This window comes from Ranitomeya variabilis, chromosome 1 (assembly GCF_051348905.1).
Source record: "Ranitomeya variabilis isolate aRanVar5 chromosome 1, aRanVar5.hap1, whole genome shotgun sequence".
Classification (NCBI taxonomy): domain Eukaryota; kingdom Metazoa; phylum Chordata; class Amphibia; order Anura; family Dendrobatidae; genus Ranitomeya; species Ranitomeya variabilis.
The window spans coordinates 1027164984-1027181568 of record NC_135232.1 but is presented as its reverse complement, the minus strand read 5'-3'; the positions used below and the strand labels follow the sequence as shown (position 1 = coordinate 1027181568).

The window sequence follows — 16585 nt, the reverse complement described above, 5'->3', positions numbered from 1 at the left end:
GTAACTCTGGAAATGAGCGTTGCTTTCAGATATACCCTGAAAGAAACCATAATTAAATTTTTTTTTTTCTACTAGAAATTATGTACCGTACTTCAAAATGAACTTATTGGAAAGGTTGCTGCGTGTGCTAGAGAGCAGCCAGGTTACCTAGGTCTAATGAGCGACCTTGTCATTGCGGGTACGCACCATGTAATTTCTTGGCCTAACCCATTAGTTCTCTCTATGAGCCAACTCTATACTAGTTTTTATCTCCTCCACAGTGAAGATACAAATTACCATTCTTATCAGTGATTACACATAACTGCCCTGACTCAAACCAGTTAGTGTGATGACATAGATTTAGAAAGTAATCTGAATACATTGGATACAATGGTGGAGTTTAAGGACATGTGACTGATGTAAAGCTCGAGCTGAAGGCTGATGATGTACTTTGTAAAAGTTGTAGCAGCACATGGGAAACCATAGGTAGAAATGTACTGTGATTACAGCAGAACCCAAAATACATTTTATCAGGAGCACTTTACAAGTTGAGGAAGCCTGTGATAACAGATTTTGTTTTAGCTACTAAATATTTAATTTCTGTTATGCTGGTTAATCCCGAATTATTCTCCAGACATAAATAATTGAGATGTCTGTACTAGTGCCAAAAAGCAATTTACAGCCAAGTGTGTCTTTCTCTGTCTAAAGATACGTCGTCGTCAGTCCTGTTTAAGTAAAATGCAGGTCGTAGTAAATTGTCGTCTGATATCTTAAGTCCATGGGGGCACTAAATGCAATTAAAGTAATTTTTGTAAAGGTTTTTCTAACAATTAACAAAATTCATTTTCAATCTGTATTGTCGGAACACAAAAATCACAAGAGCGAAGCCGTTCTCATAGCCGAAAGCCACTCGAGATACAAAGTACAAAGAAAAGTGTGTTTTATCTCAGGGTAACACTTCTTCAAGATGTACAATTCTACTTGTACTCCTTCAAAGGAAAATCATATTTTTTGTATGATCTGCAATTGACATTAAGGGAAAAAGGAGGTAAAAAGTAAAATGCAACATACGGTATTTAATATTTTATCATTTGCAAAAAAATTAATTCTCATAGGGTCCTCTACAAATACCATTTCTGTTCACAGCAGATTTCACCTTTCATTTTAGAAATATATACAGTATATATAATATAATGTTAGAGATCTCAAAGTGCTGCCAATCGTTGGGGGTTTAAGTACAGAGACCCTCATCTATCACTCAAAGCACTGCTCTTAATTGTGCATATCCTGGTTGAAAGCTTTTACAGATCTGTGTACAGCTTCATAATAAGTCTGTGGATCTGTACACCAACCTTAGTGTCAAGTTCCAATCCAATAGACTATATATCCCAATTACTTTTATAAAAAAAAGGACACATTTGAATCCCTTTTTCCCAGCCCCTTTCGGCTTTCTCACTTGATGATGTAACTTGCATTATATGCCACATTGTACTTCGCAACATTTGGAACCCATATCGTGGTACAATTTAAAAGCTCACCCATCTTTCTCTAAAATGCCCTCTATAAAATCGGAACAAGGCCTACATCTTTGCTGTCCAGCTCTAAAATATTCCAAACAATAAAAAAAAAAAATGTTTAGGATGATATAGCATATTAAAAATGCCCTCCGATTAACTTTTTTATTTCTAAATGTGTGTGTGTATGTAGTGTTAATAAACTCCCCATCATTCTCAGCTCCTCTTCTGAGTGACATCAGTGATGTCACCTCTCCTGAGACTCCCTGTATCACTCTATCCTCTATGCATAAGATGGAAGTCTTGTTCTGATGCTCGATAGGCTTACAATGTAAAATCCACTGCGGGGTCACACAGAGCCTGAAGAGCGGTGGCGACACTCAGAAGAGGAGTAGAACAGCACTGGATACCAGAGAAGACAGCTGTAGGTGAGTACTATTTAAGGGAATCTGTCAGCAGGATCAGCCGTAAGCCGTCTATATCGGCATGTAGGTCATAGGACACTTATCTACATGAGAATCTGCCTCCAGAGATTATTTTAACTAAAAGGAGGCATTACCAGTGTGAGACCTAAACGAACACAGAACAGGAGAACTGAACTTTGCTTCATACCAAACACGTTGGCAGAGCTCTGCTGTATTGCAGTAATATTGCATCGCTGTCTGCCTGTGAGATGGAAGGTGAGCAGAACCTGCAGATGTGTCCGGTATAACCGCATACAGCTCTGCAGTGAGATCAGGAGAGCAGAGAGCGGCCATTACACATCACACTCGTAACTCCCCCTTTAATTTGAGATAAGCTCTGGAGGCAGATTCTCATTCAGATCTGTGTCTGGCCCATAGTCCTAAACAGCTCATTTTAAATATAAGAAAAACCTGGATTTCTCTCGAATAAAACATTGGATCGCAGATATCAAGGTATCATTTTATTCATCTTCTTACATGATGTAGTAGGGCTGATCCTACTGACAGATTCCCTTTACCACACTGACACTACAATACATGCACGTTTATGTGGCGCCCCAGGGTCCTTGTCACAGTAGCATTGCTTTCCTCACTGGGAGGGTGATGTTACGCTTGAAGGCAAGAAGGGATAACTGTAACCAGGTAACCACAAGCTTGCTACACATTCACACTCCAGGCCACCAGGGAAAGCTTTTGATCCTATTTATTAGGTGACTACCCATATATAAGGTAGTTTTGGAGGGAAAGGTCAGAACAGTTCCTGTCAGAGAGACAGAGGGGAAAGAAGCAGAAAGATGTGCTAGAGAGAGAGATTGCCAGAAGGGAGCTTGTCGTGGAACATCAGCTGAGGCGGAGCTGGTACGATAGGAGAATAGCTGAGCAGACGTGGGGGTCTGCAGCTCCTGGCAGAAAGAGGAAACAGAAGGAAAGAACATCATTGAGGGAGTTCTTGCCAGGAAACAGACTGGATCAGTCTGAGGCAGAAGAGGGTTTACGGAGCTGTGTAGCTGCAGTGCAGCAGTTCCTGGAAAGAGACATTCAGAAAGCCTAATTCATTGCAGTGAACATGCAGGAGAGCACAGCACAGGAGAGGATATCAGGGGGAGGCCAGCCCCGAGCAGGCTGACTCCTTCTGAGGCGCAGAGACTGGTAGCCAGAACACCAAGGTTGTAAGGACCTCTATGACTTACATCAGAGACCGGCAGGACAGCAGAACTCCAAGTTACCTGTCCGACCTGACACCCAGGAGGCACGGTGGCACCCCTCAGAGGCCGGGGCGTGCTAGAGTCCCTATAAACAGCCTCAAGCCACCAATCATACGGGTTATGTCCTATCCTATCTGGGGGACAGAGAGAGAGAGATAACATCTGTGAGGACCTTATGTGAAGCCCTAGGCAGTAAGGGACTACAACACCATGGTGCTAGAGAAAGGCTTTTGATTTCCACCTGGATAAGGGGACTCCTAACTTGCCTCCAAGCCGGCCGGACCCTGCCTGCCCTGTGATCTGGTGCCCTGGACTGTGGCTGCCTGAAGTCGACAGTAAACAAGGTAAAGAGACTGCAACTCTGTGTCCTCATTCTTTACTGTGCCTTTCACCATCCTCCATCTACACACCCCGGGAGCCCTGGGGATACACTTCACCTGTGGGAAGTTATACCATGTAGCTTCCATAACATCACCCCAGAGGACCCCTTAAAGCAGCGTCGGTCCCCACTGACCGAATACCATAGGTGGCGTCTCGAACACAAACTCTATTCCCTTTAAAGACCTTTCCCTTTTAACATGGGCGCCCAGGGCCACGGACCAGGTCGCAGCCACTGTGACATCCCCCTGTGAACGCAGGACCCGGTACCGAGTACTCCACGGCCCAGGCGAGGTGATTCATTCTCACAGGTTAAGGGGTGGAGGGTGTTCATGGGATGACTTCTTTAAAATGTTTAAATTATATCTCTTTTCATTAGTGATTGGCAACTTGTTACTCTCCAAATGTTGTGAAACAACAAGTTTAATCAAACCTGATTTGACATGTTGGGGCTTGTAGTTTTATACCATAGGTCAACAGCGTTAATGTTTGTGTGTAAACAGCCAAGCACAAATATTGTGGAAACGTTTGTCTCCTCATTTAATATAGAAGCTGCTAGAGAACGAAATACCTCATTAGATAGAGTGGGAATGTGTTCTGTTTTCCAGCAGTAGTGTTCCTGCCTACAGGTAACTGCTATACAAGGCCATCAGGAAAGTATGGAGGCAGACAGGAAGCCATAGTGCAAGTTACAACAGCTTCAATTGTTCTTGCCACAAAGTATGCTTCACACAATTGTCCTCAGCACACGATTGTCCTGAAGGAAACAAATTAGCCACAAAATAATGCAAAAAATATGGAAAAGAAACATTATCAGAGCAGAAGTTGGAGCCAGCACAATAGTAAGTAAAAGTCAATTGAGTGAGGACTTCAGCTTTACTGGCATTTCCTTGCAGTAACGTTTCCCTAGTCAGATAACCTTGGCATGTGATAATTACTAATGGACAGCACTGATTGTTTTGGCATGCAGTTCTAAGCCTGATTTTAACTTGGCAAAAGAATTTTAGTACATAAGTAACCACACAAACATGGGTCCTATGCAGAAGGATAAAGCCTACAGCTAATCGCCTCTATTGCAGTCATGAAAATAGAAATTTGGAGAGGGCTTCTAGCATCCACTCACTCCTCACTCACTTTGTCAGACTGCTATTGAATATATAGATAGTGTGCCAATTAAAGGGAATCTGTCAGCAGGTTTTAGCTCCCTCATCTGAGAGCAGCATAATGTAGGAAAAGAGACATCGCTGGATTCAATTCAGGGTATCACATAGATAGATTACTGGGTGCTGCCGTTCTGACACAATTGGAGTACTTGGATTTAGCAATGCAGCAGAGCTTAGAAAGCTAACCCCGTCTAAACCATGTACATAGTCTATTGACAGTGAGCTGCTTATCAAAAGAGTGGGCAGAGTCGGACTAGCATGCACACGCTTCTGTAGTCCAGGCAATGATAATCACCATGTGGAAATACTTCATTGTAAGTTAACAGCATACAGCCTAACATGTGATACATCTTCGAAATCTGTGTTTTAACCCCTATGTCATACTGATTACAGAGCAAAAACCTGCCGACAGATTCCGTTTAATATAGATGGTCCATCCCTGTAATTTCTGTGTCACTCTTGTGGTTTTAAGGGCTTGTTCACGCCAGATGTGTATCTAGGTTTTCTGGCACCCGGGGCACGAATTCAGTTTGGTGCCCACCCCCCAGCACATATGTGATTTCCACATTTGGTCACGTGCCGACAAGCTGCTCTTTCTAATTTAATGTTCAGTGAAAATCGCATATGAGTGAAGGGGCCATGTGATGACTGTTGGAACCAGCAAGCAGATCTGAATTCTGACAGTCAGGATATTACACTCTGTTAGGATTGTCTGCATGGCTTCATTTGATAATGATAGGGTGCATCCAGATTGAGATGAAAATCTTAAGTCACTGTAGGTGGCTGCAGCCCTCTGAATTCTCACAGTGCATGCGCTGCACAGTTTTAGCATTCTCCCTTACACAAGTATGTGATTTGGATACTTCTGGCCACATTCTGACTAGACGTGCCCAGCCTCACTCAATTCATTTTCATTGAGTGAGGCCACACATGTCTAGTCACCACATGACCACATGTATGTAAATCACCGGCACCAGAGAATCGTGACAGCGTGCAGTGTGCACTGTGAGAATTCAGAAGTCTGCAGTCACATAGAATGACTGCAGACTCATCACAAACCTGGATATCCCTTTTAATGCTCCTAACATAAATAAAAATGACAATTAGTATCACAAAAAAAACATTTACATCCAGGTACCTTATAAATGACGTTGTCTCCGGATTTGTTCTCTTTTCATCTTCATCTTGTCCAGACTCCATGAGTCTTCTGATCCACAGCTGTCTCTGCAGACTTCCATCTTCTCCGGTCTTGTGCAGCACATCCCCACACTATGCCCTTAAAGATAGCAGTGTAATTATAATGCTCCCAAATAAAAATATTTGCCCTACGCTGAGCCCCTGAATAAATAATTGTCCCTCACTATATTCCCTGCACAAAATATGACCCCACTTTGTCCCTCTTATGGTACATGCTCTCCACATTGCTCCCTCCTTTCCATACTGGGCCCCCTCTTCACACTGTTCTCTCACACTGAGTCCCCCCCATAGGGCTCAGTCTCTAAACTGTGCCCCTCCTCACATCCCCCTTTAGTGTACTATCACCTACTGGCTGTGCCCTTACACTGTTGCCCCATACTACCCCCCTCACACTACTAGTCTCTATTCTGTGGCCACTCACACTTCCCCCCACCCCCATAATGTCTCCTCACATGTTTCCTCTTCATACATTTACCCTCTCACATTCCATACTGCCTCCTCACACATCCCTCCCACTCCCCATACTGTGTTCTTACCCATCACATCACCCTCCATACTGTCCTCATACATTTCCCCTCGCTCCTCATACTGTCTGCACCCATACCACCACTCGCCATACTGTCTGCACCTTTGCCCCATAAACTCCCCTATCTCATACCTTCCTCCTCTTATTGTCTTCAAATTTCTTCTGCTCCCCATATTGTCTGCACCTGTCACTTCCTTGCTCCCGAAAGTTGTCCTCAAATCATAGCCCGTTACACAAAATCTCACCCAGCCCCGTTAAGCTAAAACCCATCACAGTAAATCTCTCTACACAGTAAATACCCCCCACACACACACGCACATGCATAGGCATGCACACACAGTGAATACCCCTCTCACACACAGTAAATACCCACACACACAGTAAATACCACTCTCACATACACACAAAGTAAATATCCCCTCACACCGTAAAAAAAAACCCCTCTACACACAGTAATTACCCCCCCCCCAGCAAATACCCCATACACACTAAATATACCACCCCCAGTAAACACCACCCAGTAAATATCCCCCCGACTTCCTATCTTCGGTGTCTTCAGCTCCACTAACGTGAAGCACTTACCACCAATGTGCGCCTCTGCAACGCCGGTGAGTGACGTAAGCAGTGTGATCACATGATATGATCACACTGCTGGTGTCGCTATGACCCGGCGGTCAGAGCTTCTTTTGTGCTCGTGTCTGTTAGACGCGAGTACTATTGAAAACTGGGAGCCAGCGCCCAGCAGTTTCTCTGTGCCTGCTGTCTGCTCAGAGAACTGCCGACTCCCAGTCTGGAGGGCAGCAGAATGCAGCTGCCGGGGCACATTAGGCGGCCCGACTGCGCACCCCCGCCGTCTGCGCCTGGGGCACATGCCCCACCTCCCCCCCCCCCCCCCCTAGGTACGCCTCTGGTTCACACCCTACAACTAAATGAGATTTCTGAAGTCTCATGAACATGTTGCATGTTTTTTGAAATCTGCAGTATCAGTTTTTTTTCACCGTTTTTACAGCATTTTTCATTCATTCAAATGAATGGAGGCAAAAACGCTTAAAAAAGATGCATATCATTTTAATTTCTTTTTTTTTGTCGTGTATTCATTGATTCTTTTTGTGTTTGATAGATATATGAACGTATTAATAATTACTTGTGTGCACGGTTTTCTAGTATATCCTACTTTTTTTTTACCCTTCGCCATGACAGCACCCACTGGAGAGAGATAGGGATCCGCCCCAAGGAACAGGAAACCTACAGAGACATAAAAGGGGGCGGTCCCCCTCTCCTCCTCAGTTTAGGTTTCCTGTTCCCAGGGGACAGGATCTCTGAAGACTACAGAAATCATACCTGGGCTAGGAGCATCCGCCTGTGCGGTTTCTGCGCGAACGGCAGGGGATGCAGTCCAGATGCAGCGTCGGGGGAGATTCCGTTAGACGGCTCCCCCCTCGTCTGGCCGGCATGTGGGATGGCTGAGTCCGGGAGAGATGACGCCGATTCCACAGGAGCAGCGCTGCAGAGGTGCGGCTTGAACAGGCTCCAGACGCGGACCACCAGGTAAAAGGGTCCGGGATCTGCGGCACAGCTGCAGCGGCAGCCGGTACACCGCTCCATAGCGCAGGCCGGGATAATGGCGGCCGCACATGCGTGGAGCGGTGTAAGAATCCCCAGAATGACCCGGAAGTAGAGGAGCACTTCCGGGTCACTCACACAGCGGTGGAGGGAAAAGCGCGGTTTCGCGCATGCGCAGTGCACCGCTGCAGAGTAAAAAAAAAAAAAAAAAAAAGTTTACTGACCGGATCCTGGCCTATAAAAAGGGGGAAGTTGCAAACGCACAGGCGATGCAACATGTCGTCCCCAGGCAAGACTGTGGACCCAGCAGGTGAGCCAGCCAGCAGAAGGTCCTCAGATGCCAGCCACAGGAGTGAGACCAAGGATTCAAGATCCAGAAAGTCGCAGCCTCCTATTTCGGTACCGTACAGCTTCACTGGGTGAGTGTGATTTCCCCTCTGCCTATAAAGCTGACACCCTTTTCCACAAATGTCTTCTTCTCCCAGGCCAAAAAGAGACAGAAATCTAAGCACAAGCAATGTGCGTTATGTGACGAGCCTCTCCCAGATTCCCACCCCAAAAAACTCTGCAATCAGTGTATGGCGGAAACAATGCAGAGTCCATCTATGTCGGTCACAGATATACGGGCCATAATTAGAGAGGAATTACAGGCCATCTCACAAGCCAGTACCCCCCCTAAAAAATCCGGGAAAGAAAAGGCTATATCCAGCTCTGAGTCCGAGGAGGAAGGCGTTATCCACTCAGACTCCTCGCAGGCGTCATCCTCTTCCTCAACACATTCCGACATTGAGGGTCGAGCTTGTTTTCCTCTTGATGGGGTGGACAACCTAGTAAAGTCCATCAGGAATACTATAGGTTGTGAGGATACAAAAGACGACCAAACTGCACAAGACATCATGTTTGCAGGGTTGGCGGAGAGGAAGAGAAGAGCATTCCCAGTAATTCCTGCGGTTAAGGCTCTGATAAAGAGGGAGTGGGAGAAACAGGACCAGAGAGGTTTTCTCCCGTCAGCCTCCAAAAGGAAGTACCCCTTTAATGATGAGGAGTTAATTTCATGGACTAAAATCCCTAAGGTGGACGCTGCAGTCGCCTCCACCTCAAAACAGTCAGCCCTACCAGTCGAGGATGCGGGCCTACTTTCTGATCCTTTAGATCGGAAGGCAGAATCGTCACTGAAACGATCATGGGAGGCTTCCACGGGCATATTTAAGCCATCAATTGCCAGCACGTGCACAGCTAGATCCATGCTTGTGTGGATTGATCAGCTGGATTAACAAATCGAACAGGGGGTCTCCAGACAAAAATTGCGGGATGCGATACCACTAATTAGAGGTGCAGCAGCATTCATGGCCGATGCTTCAGCTGACTCTCTTCGCCTTGCAGCAAGGTCAGCCGGTCTAATTAATAATGCCAGACGTGCGTTATGGATGAAGAGCTGGAAGGGGGATACGCAGTCAAAGGCTAAGATCTGCGCTATTCCGTGTGAGGGTGAGTTTTTGTTTGGGAAAGCATTAGACGAGATCCTCAAAAAAGCAAAAGAGAGGAAAAAAGCCTTCCCTGACCCCTCAATTCCTTTCTATAGGAAGACCTTTAGGAAGAGGCCGTTCGGGAAAAGACCACAAAATGAAAGATCGTCACGATGGGCCACAAGAGAGGGAAAACAGGGTGGCACTATGTTCAAAGGCCCCCCCTTCCGTAGAGACAACAAATTCTGAAACACCAGACACCCCAGTAGGGGGCAGGTTAAAATTTTTCTTTCCCCAATGGCGAAAAATCACGTCAAGTTCCTGGGTGCTAAATATTATTAAGGAAGGAATGAAAATAGAATTCCTCCAAATTCCCCATGATTCCTTTATTTTAACAGCCCTTTCCTCACCAGTGCAACAGAAGGCCCTTGAACTGGAAATTAGAAGTCTTATAGTTAAAAATGTTTTAGTTAGGGTGCCAAAGGGACAAGAGGGTAAAGGGTTCTACTCTCCGTTATTTTTAATCCCTAAACCCGATGGTTCATTTCGAACAATTATAAATCTTAAAAAACTCAATACGTTTATTAAAAATTATACGTTTAAAATGGAGTCTATTAGATCGGCCATTAAGCTCCTTTTTCCAAATTGTAGAATGGGCGGCATTGATTTAAAAGATGCCTACTACCATCTCCCTATCCATAGTAGGTATCAAAAATACTTAAGAGTGGCAGTAACTCTTGAGGGGGAGATTCATCATTTCCAGTATACAGCCATGCCCTTCGGTCTCTCCACGGCACCCAGGATCTTCACGAAGGTAATGTTAGAAGTAATGGCCTACCTTCGCCAGAGAGACACATTAATCATTCCCTACTTAGATGATTTTTTAGTTGTAGGAAACTCATCCCTTCAGTGTGCGGAACGATTAGCTGACACTGTCTCGTCCTTAGAAAGCCTGGGCTGGATCGTCAACTATAAAAAATCCAGACTCACCCCACTTTCTCTTCAGACATTTTTGGGATTTAGTCTAGATTCCATAAAGCAAAAATGTCTACTTCCCCAAGAAAAAATATCTCTTATAGAGGGTAAAGTTGTGGCGGCCATTCACAAACCTCAAATGTCCCTGAGAGCAGGAATGTCCTTGCTAGGATCCCTCTCCTCCTGTACTCCAGCCGTTCAGTGGGCACAACTTCATACCCGAACATTACAACATCAGATACTTCGGGAACAGAGAAAATTTCTGGGGCACCTTGAATCAAAAATAACTTTATCCGAGAAAGTCTTATCCTCCTTAGAATGGTGGCTAAATAAAGACAACCTAGCGGGGGGTGTCCCTTGGGTAATATCACCATCCCACACGATAACTACGGACGCTAGTCCCCACGGGTGGGGCGCACACATGGGAGATAGATTCTGCCAGGGAACCTGGGATAAGAATGAGGATTTATATTCATCAAACCTAAAAGAATTGAATGCGGTAAACTATGCACTGCGTCAATTTCTCCCACAGCTACGAGGAAGCCACGTCCGAATCTGTTCAGACAACACTACGACAGTGGCGTATTTAAACAAACAAGGCGGCACAAGATCAGACGCTCTAATGTCTTCCGCAAACAGTACCTTAATCCTGGCCGAAAAGCATCTGTTGTCCCTCTCGGCAGTCCACATCAAAGGAGAGGACAATCAACAAGCGGACTTCCTAAGTCGACACACTCTTCATCAAGGAGAATGGTGTCTCAATCCTCACATTTTCCACAAGATAACATTGTTATGGGGCAAACCCCAAATAGACCTGTTCGCTACAAAACAAAACAAACAAGTCCAGAAATTCGCATCTCGGTCCCGTGCAGATCACCCGGACATTCTAGATGCTCTTCATACACCCTGGCAATTCAAGCTGGCGTATGCTTTCCCTCCGATAATTCTGCTTCCACAAGTAATACGGAAAATCAGGGAAGAGCAGGCCAGGATAATACTAATAGCGCCATTCTGGCCCAAGAGACCATGGTTCTCGTGCCTGCGGTCAATGTCGGTGACGGATCCTTGGGTCCTTCCCTCAATCCCAAACCTTCTCTCCCAGGGACCTTTCTTCCACCCTCAGGTGGACAGCCTCCACCTGACGGCCTGGAATTTGAAAGGCAGATATTAAATTCCAGGGGGTTTTCAAAAGGCCTAATTGATACACTCCTGCTTAGCAGGAAACCATCTACAACAAAAATTTACACCAAAGTATGGAAGAAGTTTCTTCCGTTCCATACTAGTTCAAACCCCTCTGAAGTCCCAATAAAATCTATACTAGAATTTCTACAGAAAGGGAAAGAGTTAGGTCTGTCAGTTAACACACTAAAGGTCCAGGTGTCCGCTCTGGGTGCCCTCTATGGCCATAATATTGCTGGTAATAAATGGGTATCCCGCTTCATCACGGCCTGTGAACGAGTTACTCCTGTCCACATACCTAGAGTAGCTCCGTGGGATCTAAATCTAGTCTTAGACTCTCTAACAGAATCCCCATTTGAGCCTATAGACACAGCATCTTTAAAACACTTGTCGTTAAAAACAGCCTTCTTAGTAGCCTTAACATCGGCTAGAAGAGTCAGCGACATTCAGGCCTTGTCGATAGATCAACCTTACCTTTTCACATTTCATGACAGACTAATCTTAAAACCGGACCCCCTATACCTTCCTAAGGTAGCAGGGAAGTTCCACAGGTCACAGGAGATACATCTTCCTACTTTCTTTAAAGATCCCTCTACTCCTGAAGAACAAAAATTCCATACTCTAGACGTCAGGAGAGTAGTTTTGCAATATATTGAGAAAACTAGTAGTTGGAGGCAGAGTAGGGCTCTGTTCATATCCTTCCAGGGCAAAAAGCAAGGATATGGAGTCACAAGAGCAACATTATCCAGGTGGATAAGAGACGCTATCCGGTTGGCCTATTCCATGAAAAACGAAGAACCTCCGGAGGGCATCAAAGCACATTCCACCAGAGCCATGGCTTCTTCCTGGGCCGAAAAAGGGAACGTGCCAATCGAAGATATATGTAAGGCTGCAACTTGGTTGGCTCCTTCCACTTTCTATAATCACTACAGGCTCGACCTGTCTTCTGACTCTGACCTACACTTTGGCAGGACTATCCTCAGCACGGTGGTCCCCCCCTAGGTGTTGGTCTCTGGAAATCTCTCCAGTGGGTGCTGTCATGGCGAAGGGTAAATAGCCGGATTACTTACGGTAATGCTCTTTTAATGAGTCCATGACAGCACCCAGTCACATCCCTCCCTAATAAAAGCCAATGTAATTACTTCTATGAAGTTTATATTCTGATGATACATTGTGATGATTGACTAACACTGGCGGTCCTCCGGGTACTCTGAAATTAAACTGAGGAGGAGAGGGGGACCGCCCCCTTTTATGTCTCTGTAGGTTTCCTGTTCCTTGGGGCGGATCCCTATCTCTCTCCAGTGGGTGCTGTCATGGACTCATTAAAAGAGCATTACCGTAAGTAATCCGGCTATTTTTTCTGGTGGATGTTTTGCTATATCAGCATATTACTTGTAATGTAGAATGTGGGTTGAGTCGATATATACTAAACTATACTAATTTATACTATCACTTTAGACTATGCCACCTACCTGCCCACTGTATATCTAACCATGCCACAAGTTACAAGGGTCTGAAATAACCTGACTAACCCCTCCCCCATTTCTGTTTGTAGAAATTATCTTTTTAACTATGTCCACACCCTTGGTGCCTTTTCAACACATATGAAGGGGAAACTGGTACCATGTACTACACTATCCACCCCATCGTGATTTTCGACTTCTTAACAAAACCCAGAGGATCCTGGTGGTATGTTATTGAGGTCCTTCAGGCACCATTGGTATTCATGGCATGACAGCTCTGGCAATGAATGAAAAAGAACAAAAATATGGAACAAACCCTTTGATCTTGCAAAAGTGACTGAGCAAATATTAATGTTGAAACGGTCTTGCAAATTGTGACATCCATGAAATGCTTGTATCCTGCATTTAAAACCAACTCGCCATCAAAACTACAAATCATTTTTAGATTCTATCTTTGGGAAGGTTGGAAGAGTTCCCTGTGTGGTCTAGTTTCTAACAGTTAAATATTGACATGTTCTCCTTTTTTTCCACTAAATACAAGCACAGCTGAGAATAGGTAGCTGATTTATTTTGCCTACATTCAGATAATCATTGCAATTTAGACTAATTACATTCACAGACGGTGGACACGAGTCGATCTGTGAGCATCCCTATGTGCTCATCACGGGCGGGTGAAAGAGCTTTGTATCATTGATATTTATAACTCCTCTTATAAGCTTTGATGATACCAGCCCATACCAGTACCCCACCTCCACCTTGCTGGCGTCTGAGTCGGAGTGGAGCTCTCTGCCCTTTACTGATCCAGCCTCTGGCCCATCCATCTGGCCCATCAAGAGTCACTCTTATTTCATCAGTCCACAAAACCTTTGAAGAGTCAGTCTTAAGATATTTCTTGGCCCAGTCTTGATGTTTTATCTTATGTTTCTTGTTCAAAGGTGGTCGTTTTTCAGCCTTCCTTACCTTGGCCATGTCCCTGAGTATCGCACACCTTGTGCTTTCTCTTACTCCAGTAATGTTGCAGCTCTGAAATATGGCAAAACTGGTGGCAAATGGCATCTTGGCAGCTTCACGCTTGATTTTCCTCAATTCATGGGCAGTTATTTTGCACATTTTTTGCCCAACACGCTTCTTGCAACGCTGTTTGCCATTTGCCATGAAACACTTGATTGTTCGGTGATCACGCTTCAAACGTTTGGCAATTTCAAGACTGCTGCATCCCTCTGCAAGACATCTCACAGTTTTGGACTTTTCAGAGCCCGTCAAATCTCTATTCTGACCCATTTTGCCAAAGGAAAGGAAGTTGCCTAATAATTACGCACACCTTATGTAGGGTTTTGATGTCATTACACAACACCCCTCCTCATTACAGAGATGCACATCACCTGATTTACTTAATTGGTAGTTGGTTCTCAAGCCTGAACAGCTTGGAGTAGGACAACATGTATAAAAAGTATCATGTGATCAAAATACAACGTGCCTAATAATTCTGCACGCAGTGTATTTAAAGGCAGGAATGATTTCCTATCACTTATAGGATTGTTCAGACTGGAGAGAAGTACTATTTTTACATGTCTTTTCATTCCTTTCTTCATCTGCTAGATGTAAATTACATTTGTGAAAATGAAATTATGTTCTCTCTTTAGTCCCCGGTGACTCAGAAACATCTGCTTGTCTTTATCTAAAAAATATGCCATGGGCATTGCTAAACACTGGAATTAGCTGTAGTCATGTATTCCTGTTCAGGTGTTTATAGCGATGTAAAACTGATGTAATAATTATTTCTTATGTTTTCTTCAGACTGGTTCTTATTGGTGGACACCATATAAGCTACATCTGACCTCGGCAGGGAATTGTAGCGCATGCATTTATGTAATAAGCAACTGATTACAGACATCTAAGCTGAAGAATGGTCATTCGTGATTTCAAAAGAACTTACTCACTTGTTAATGATCATAAAGGTGAATGTTTTGTTGCATATTACTAGTTTTCCCATATACTGTGGTCATTTGGTGTGGCTAATGTCCTCATCACAGCTCTAAGATGCAGTTATTACACTCATCTATTGAACTGGGGTATATGTCCGATCAATCTTCTGTAATATTTACTTCTATATCCATGAGTACAGAACACCACCATCCATGATTTGAAACATAGTATAGCTATTATTCTTTTTTCTTATTGGTTGGGCTTTGCTGCTACTTTAAAAAGTAGAGAATCAATGAGAAATTGGTAATTTTGCAATCCTATTTTCATTCTGGGTCTGTGCACTTTGTTTTTGTATATTTTAGATTGCAGATTAGGACACTTTAGGATATAAAGTCAATACATTTGTTGAAAAGATACTTATTACTGTCCTGTTAAAGGGCCATGGCTAGTGACATCAAGTCTACTGATAATGGACGGGTTGTGTGCACAATTGTCAAATATCTGGAACTTATCCTATTCTTTAGAATTGATCCAACGAGTATCAGTGCACAAGACATCACCAGCCTCAATTACCTCCCAATATGGAAGTGAGCTGAGTCGGAATACACCTACTAAAGCTAGCGAGTAATGAATTCGCTGTTACCAGTTGTGGTTCTTAGGCTACTTTCACACATCAGGTTTTTTGTTTCAGGCAGAATTCGGCTAATGTTCGAAAAAATGCATATAGTAAAAAAACTGATGCAACGGATCCGTTTTTCTGTCGGTTCTGTTTTTTATTTTTAACATGGAGTTTGCAGTGACTTCCTGAAAAAGGAAGAGAGAGAGACCCAGACCCAAGAACGGAAAATCTGCATAATTTCAATGGAAAATGCTTTGAAAACCGGATCCGGACGGATTCATTGTTTCACAACTCCGCTTCACGTTTTTTTCGCCGCACAAAAAAAGTTCCTCTTTCTCCGTACGCCGTAAACGACTATTTGGACGGATCCGGAAAAAAACGGATGAAACTTCTGGCCATCAGGAGCAATCCGGCGCTAATACAACTCTATGAGAAAAAACTGATCCGGATTGTGCCTGAAGCAAAAAACCTGATGTGTGAAATTAGCCTTACTGTTTACTGACTTTGTCATAACCTAGCAGTGAAATTACCAGCGGTACTAAACCTGTCACATGATGGAAGTGAGCAGTGCCAACACACTTAGTGGCCTTTGTAGTGGGTCTGACAGGTTCCTGTCATGGTATCTGGCATTTCACTGAACAAAAGAGTGCAGCATGAATTTAACCTAACATAATGTATATGAAGAATTATGGAGACCTACTTCTAGCTAAGAATATCTTCATACTGTTATGCAACTGACCCTGACGCTTCCTGTACAGACTACAAACTATACTGCTCAAAAAAATAAAAGGAACACTAAAATCCCACATCTTAGATATCACTGACTGAAATATTCCAGTTGCAAATCTTTATTCACTACATAATGAAATGCGTTGAGAACAATGAAACATAAAAATAATTACTGAAAATCAAAATTAATATCCTAAGAAGGTCTGGATTTGGAATGATGCTAAAAGTGGAAAATCAAA

The 16585-nt window shown here is 44.0% G+C and overlaps 1 protein-coding gene across 6 annotated transcripts in view; it reads left to right on the top strand.

Annotated features, from left to right (window-relative positions):
• SORBS2 (sorbin and SH3 domain containing 2) overlaps nt 1-16585 on the top strand; it is a 298577-nt gene that overhangs the window by 76633 nt on the left and 205359 nt on the right. For 3 of the 6 annotated variants that reach the window (XM_077279625.1, XM_077279628.1, XM_077279630.1), the window contains exon 3: nt 14870-15030. The exons of the other annotated variants lie outside the window; for them this stretch is intronic. The gene's annotated coding sequence lies outside the window, so the exon portion shown is untranslated. The remainder of the gene's footprint in view (nt 1-14869; nt 15031-16585) is intronic. 6 annotated transcript variants of the gene reach the window in all.